The sequence below is a fragment of the Enhydra lutris genome, unplaced genomic scaffold (assembly GCF_002288905.1).
Source record: "Enhydra lutris kenyoni isolate GAN:26980312 unplaced genomic scaffold, ASM228890v2 scaffoldscaffold82, whole genome shotgun sequence".
Taxonomy (NCBI): domain Eukaryota; kingdom Metazoa; phylum Chordata; class Mammalia; order Carnivora; family Mustelidae; genus Enhydra; species Enhydra lutris.
In genome coordinates, this window is record NW_019154166.1 from 3,131,561 (window position 1) to 3,137,226 (window position 5,666).

Below are 5,666 nucleotides of genomic sequence, written 5' to 3' on the forward strand. Positions count from 1 at the left end.
TATTGAAGTGCTTTTTTAAAAAATAGGGGGGAAAAGAGCTATCACATGAAAATCCACATTTCCGGTTTCCCCTGAAAAATTGGAAGATCGGGAAATTCGAGGACAATTGGGTGGTGCCTGAGCTGCTGCTCGTTCTTAGACAAAGCACGTGGCCCCAGAGCTCCTCAGCCACCACGAACCCCGTGGTCCCTCAGAGCTGACCTGCTTTACTCAGTGACATTCTTTGCCTGGTCTTTTTAAGTATCGATAAGAGGTTTTCAGTCCTTGTTATTCCTGTTGAGGAATTTCAGGCCAGATCACTCCAGAGAGATAGAAGAGTGGTATTTTTGAGTTGAAAAGCTGTTTCCCTGGGGGCACTGGCTGGCTAGGTGGGTGGAGCACTCGACTCTTGGTCCTGAGTTCCAGCCCCACGTTAGGCACGGAGCCTACCAAAAGGAAATAGAAAAGAAAAGAAAAAAAAGTGTTTCCCTGATGGTGGTGAAGAAGTCAGAGGTTTAAATTTGAGTGTCCACAAGAGGTACTGATAGGGGTCCCTTTTCAACACGATTCTTTGGCCGGGAGTATCTTGGGGCACAAACTATCGTAATGACCACGACACAGCTCTTCTGGGGAATAATGCTGGACGGACCTGAGGGTTCAGTGCTCACCTGTGGACATCTTCAATCAGCACGAGTAATGGGAAAACCATTGCAGAGACTCCCATGAGCTGAGAAAGAAAAAAACCTTCTAGAATTTTCTTGGGCCTCTTACACTCTGGAATTCTGAGGGGAAAGAAAAAAACCAAACGAGCCTGAAATTTCCTCATTAAGACTTCTGTCCAATCATGCAGGATAAGGCTAAGTCAGATCTAATGTGATTTAGAAAAATGAAAGCATGAGAGTTCCTCCATCCTAATGTCTTAGGGCAAGTCACACCTGTGGCAAATACTTTTTTTTTTTGGCAAATGCCTATTGAGTGTCTTTTGTGTCTAGGGATGGGCCAGGTACCAAGGAAATGACTATGTCAACATAGGCACAGTCCCTACCCCTAAGGAGCATACCATCTAGCAGGAAATATGAGCAAATAGGCAGATAATTATAATTACAGATAACTATATGATTATAGAGCAGGGGTTCTTAATCTGGAGTCCATGGAAACCTAAAGAATTTAATTCTATAAAACTTTGAATCGTATGCAACGTTTACTGCACGCTTTTGTCTTTTCTTTTTTTCTGGGGAGATCTACAGATCTTCACAGATTCTCAGACAGGCCTCTGGTCCAAAGAGTTTTGTGGGAATGCAACACGGTATGACAAGTACTATACTATGGGAAATAGAGCAAAATCCAGGGACCCCTAAGAGGGACACTTAACTCAGAATGGTGGCAGGGGTGGGGATGCGGAAAGTTCAAGAAAGTCTCCCTAGAGAAATTTTTTCTTTTGAAAATATAATCTGAATATGACGTGAGCCAGACAAACGGGGGGGGGGGGGATTCTTTCAGAGAAAACAGCAAGGGGGATGATGGCAGAGTTTTAATTTGAAGAGTAATGGGACCCATGACCGGGTCTGTGTTTTGGAAGGATCACTCTGGTTACAGTGTGGAGGGTAGATTAAACCAGGGTACGAGGCCGCTGCGCCAAGGCTGAGAGATGCTGGTGACCTGGTCCCAGCAGGCTGGAAAGATGTGGTGGGTTGTGGGGATTGGTGGTGCGAGGATTAAGGGAGGTATTTTAAATGCCAAGCCAATGCATGAATGGATGGATCACAGTGCCTCGTACAATGCTTGATGCATCATAAATGGATTCCCTTCCTCTTTCGTGTCCTGAACTAAAAACCCTCCCTTGCTGAATCCTGCACACACATTTTTATAGAAAGACCTATCTAAAACTCCTTATGCATTTTTGCCTTCGTCCCTGTACCCTCCACCAAGACCAGCACTGTCCCATGAAAATGAAGGTGAGCCATCCACGCACACCACATATGTCAGCTTAAACTTTCCAGGAGCTGTATTCCAAAACTAATGTGATATGACTGAAGTTGATTAATTTTTTAAAAGTAGGCTCCACGCCCAACATGGGGCTTGAACTCATGACCCTGAAATCAAGAGTCTCATGCTCTACCGACTGAGCCAGCCAGGCGCCTCTGGAATTAAGTATTAACCCACCGTGGAGAGAATATTACATTTCCACATGTAGTCAATTAAAAATCATTACCAGGATGTTATACATTCTTTTCCGTGTGCTAAGAGTCAAAATCCAATGGGTGTTTTAGACCTACAGCACATTTTATTCCTGACCTGCCACACTTTAAATGCTCAAGAGTTGGGGAGCCTGGGTGGCTCAATCGGTTAAGTGTCTGACTTCGGCTCAGTTCATGATCTTGGGGTCCTGGGATAGGGCCCCTTGTGGGGCTCCACATTCAGCGGCACATCTGCTTGCCCCTCCCACCCCTCCGCCAGCTCATGCTCTCTCTGTCTCTTATTCAAATAAATAAATAAAATCTTAAAAAATAAAATGCTCAAGAGTGACCTGTGGCTAGCAGTAACCATAGAAGACAGAGCACAGTGCTAGATGGTAAACTCCTTACAGGCAAGGCCAGTGTGTTCAGCTGGTGTTCCCAGGAACTAGCTCAGGGCTTGATACAGAGTCAATGCCCAGGAACTGCTTGTTGGACAGAAGGATGGATGGATGGATGCATGGATGCATGTATGAAGGCATGGATGGAAAATGGATGGATGGATGGATGGAAGGATGGATGGATGGAAGGATAGATGGATGGATGGATGGAAGGATGGATGATGGATGGATGGATGGATGGACGGACAGATGGGTGGATGGATGGATGGATGGATGAATGGATGGACGGATGGAAGGATGGATGCATGGATGAGGACATCCCTTCCAGCTTCTCAGATGTCACTTCAGCTGAGTCAGAGAAGGTGGGCAGGATCGCAGCAGTTGAGAATGGTGGGCTGCCAGAGCCAGGAAGCAAGGGACCAAAGCACAGGCAAGGAAAACCAATACCGGGAAACAGTGGGAAGTAACAACATTTGACTAAAGTATGGGCAGCATGTACTTTTTACCAGAAAAGAAGGTAGGAGGTGATCTTGGAGTTTGCTGAAAGCTGACAGCCAACCCTACACATCTGGAGATTCTCAAGCTGGTTTTTTTTGTTTTTGTTTTTGTTTTTTAATCAAAGGCATGTTTTGTTTAAAATATCCTGTCTGGGGGCTCCTGAGTGGCACAGTCGGTTAATTGTCTGATTCTTGGTTTCAGCTCAGGTCCTGATCTCAGGACGTGAGATGGAGCCCAGCATGGGGTCTGCCTGGCATTCTCTCTCCCTCTCCTTCTGCCTCTCCCGCTCATGCTCGCTCCCTCTCTCTCTTTCTCTCGCTAAAATAATAAATAAATAAATCATTTTTAAAGATTAAAAAAATAAAATAAGGGTGGCTTGGTTGGTGAAGCGTCTGCCTTCGGTTCATGTTATGATCTCAGGGTCCTGGGATCGAGTCCCGCATTGGGCTCCCTGCTCAGCGGGGAGTCTGCTTCTCCCTCTGCCTGCAGCTCCCCCTGCTTGTGCTCTCTCTCCAACCAATAAATAAATAAAATCTTAAAAAAAAAATCCCTCTGATACAGGGAGGATCCTTAATCTCTCTGAGCCTTAGTTTACTTGTATGCAAAACAAGGACACCACCACCCACTTCACAGGGTTGCAGGAGGGTTAAACACAACATGTGGCACATATGAAGCTTTCAGTACCAATTAGCAGACGGAAATATTGCTCCTTATTATTACAAGCAAAGTCGTCATCAGTATCTTTCCCTTTCTAAAGGACTTATACACAGCCTTTCCCCAGGAGTTGACAGCGTTCCTCCATGGCTCTCCACGGATGTATATTAAAAAAAGATACATGAGGGAGCCACCTGGGAGGCTCAGTTGGTTACATGCCCGACACTTGATTTCAGCTCAGAGCATGATCTCAGGGTCGTGAGATTGAGCTCTGCATCGGGCTCCACGCTTAGCAGGGAGTCTGTTAAAGATTCTCTCTTTCTCTATCTCTCTCTCTCCTCAATCTCTCTTGCCTCCTCCCTCCCACTCTGCTTGCACACTCTCTTGGGGGGAAAAAGATATATGATGAATACACAACCAGCAGAGAAAGAAAACCATCTAAAGCTATCAAAGTTCTTACAAAAGGTAAATGAGGAATGTAAGATAGACAAACATGCTAACTGGAAGTAATATGCAGACCCAAACCACACAGACAGCTGCCACACAAAAGCCCAATCTGACAGACCTGCAGATACTGCTACACACTTAGGTGCATTTGCTCTGTATATTTCAACAAGAGAAACATGAAGCGGTAAACGATAACTCCAACATTCACAATGCACCTTGATGATGCATGAGGCCTTTCACAGTGACTAGGGTGACACAGTGGGAGACTGTCTGGACTCAGCCATCAGTTGAGTTGGCTCTACCCCTCACAACGACGTGACTGGCCAAGTGACACGGCCTCTCAAGGCCTCAGCATTTCACCTGTAAAATGGGGAGGATGATAGCATGGAACCACAGGACTGTCCAAAGGATTAAATTAGACAATGTTTGCAAAGTCTTGGCTGAGCATTGACTACTAGAAAGTCTTCTCAATAGAAGCTAGCTATTCAGGGCACCTGGGTGGCTCAGTCAGTTAATTATCTGCCTTCGGCTCAGGTCATGATCTTGGGGTCCTGGGATCGAGTCCCGCATCAGGCTCCCTGCTCAGCAGGGATTCTGCTGCTCCCTCCTGTTCCTTCTCTCCCTCTAAAATAAATAAATAATCTTGAAAAAAAATCTAGCTATCTTGCAATGCTCACACTGGGATCTGATCAAGTCTCTGGGCCCAACCATCAATTTACAGAAAACACAGGGGACAGAAGAACACGTTAAACCACACCAGAAGAATGCAGTCAGCAAAACCCAGACTGTGGGCAACACCACAGGACAACCCAGCTGGTTTTCTTCAGCAAATAAACTGCAAAGAAAAAAAATACTCAACAACAAAAAAATGAGGCTTTGCTGTAGATTAAAAGAGATCTAAAAGGCATATCAACCATGCAAAATGCGTAAACCTTTTCTGGATCCTGAGTCAAGCAATCAAACAAACTCTATTTGACATATGTATGTACATACGTGCATAATATAAAATTTATGATCCGAGTGGAAATTTTAATGTTGACTGAATACAGGATGATTATGAATTATTATTAAATTTTTTATGTGTGTTGGTGGTATTATGGTGATGTAAAAATAAAGAGTTCTTTTGTTTTAGAGATGTGCATGAGAATATTTACAGATGGAAGAATATGGTGTCCGGAATTTACTCTAAGATGACAAAGGTGGGGAGGCACCTGGTGGCTCAGTTGGAAGAGCATGGGGCTTTCGATCTTGCGGATGTAAGTTCAAGCCCCATATTGAGTGTAGCGATTACTTAAAACTTTTTAAAAAAATCTATGGGGCACATGGGTGGCGTCAGTAAAAAGACACTCAGTTTAAGCATCTGCCTTCGGCTCAGGTCATGATCCCAGGGTCCTGGGATCGAGCCCTGAATCAGGCTCCTTGCTCAGTGGGGAGCTGCTTCTCCCCCTCTTGTCCCCTGCTTGTGTTCCCTCTCTTGCTGTGTCTCTGTCAAATAAGTAAACAAAATCTTTAA

The 5,666-nt window shown here is 44.9% G+C and overlaps 1 non-coding gene across 1 annotated transcript; it reads right to left on the bottom strand.

The window, feature by feature from the left end:
• Window positions 1-2,043: 2,043 nt before the first annotated feature.
• On the bottom strand, window positions 2,044-2,116 carry TRNAK-CUU. The gene has a single exon. It is a non-coding gene; the product is annotated as a tRNA-Lys (tRNA).
• Window positions 2,117-5,666: the final 3,550 nt, after the last annotated feature.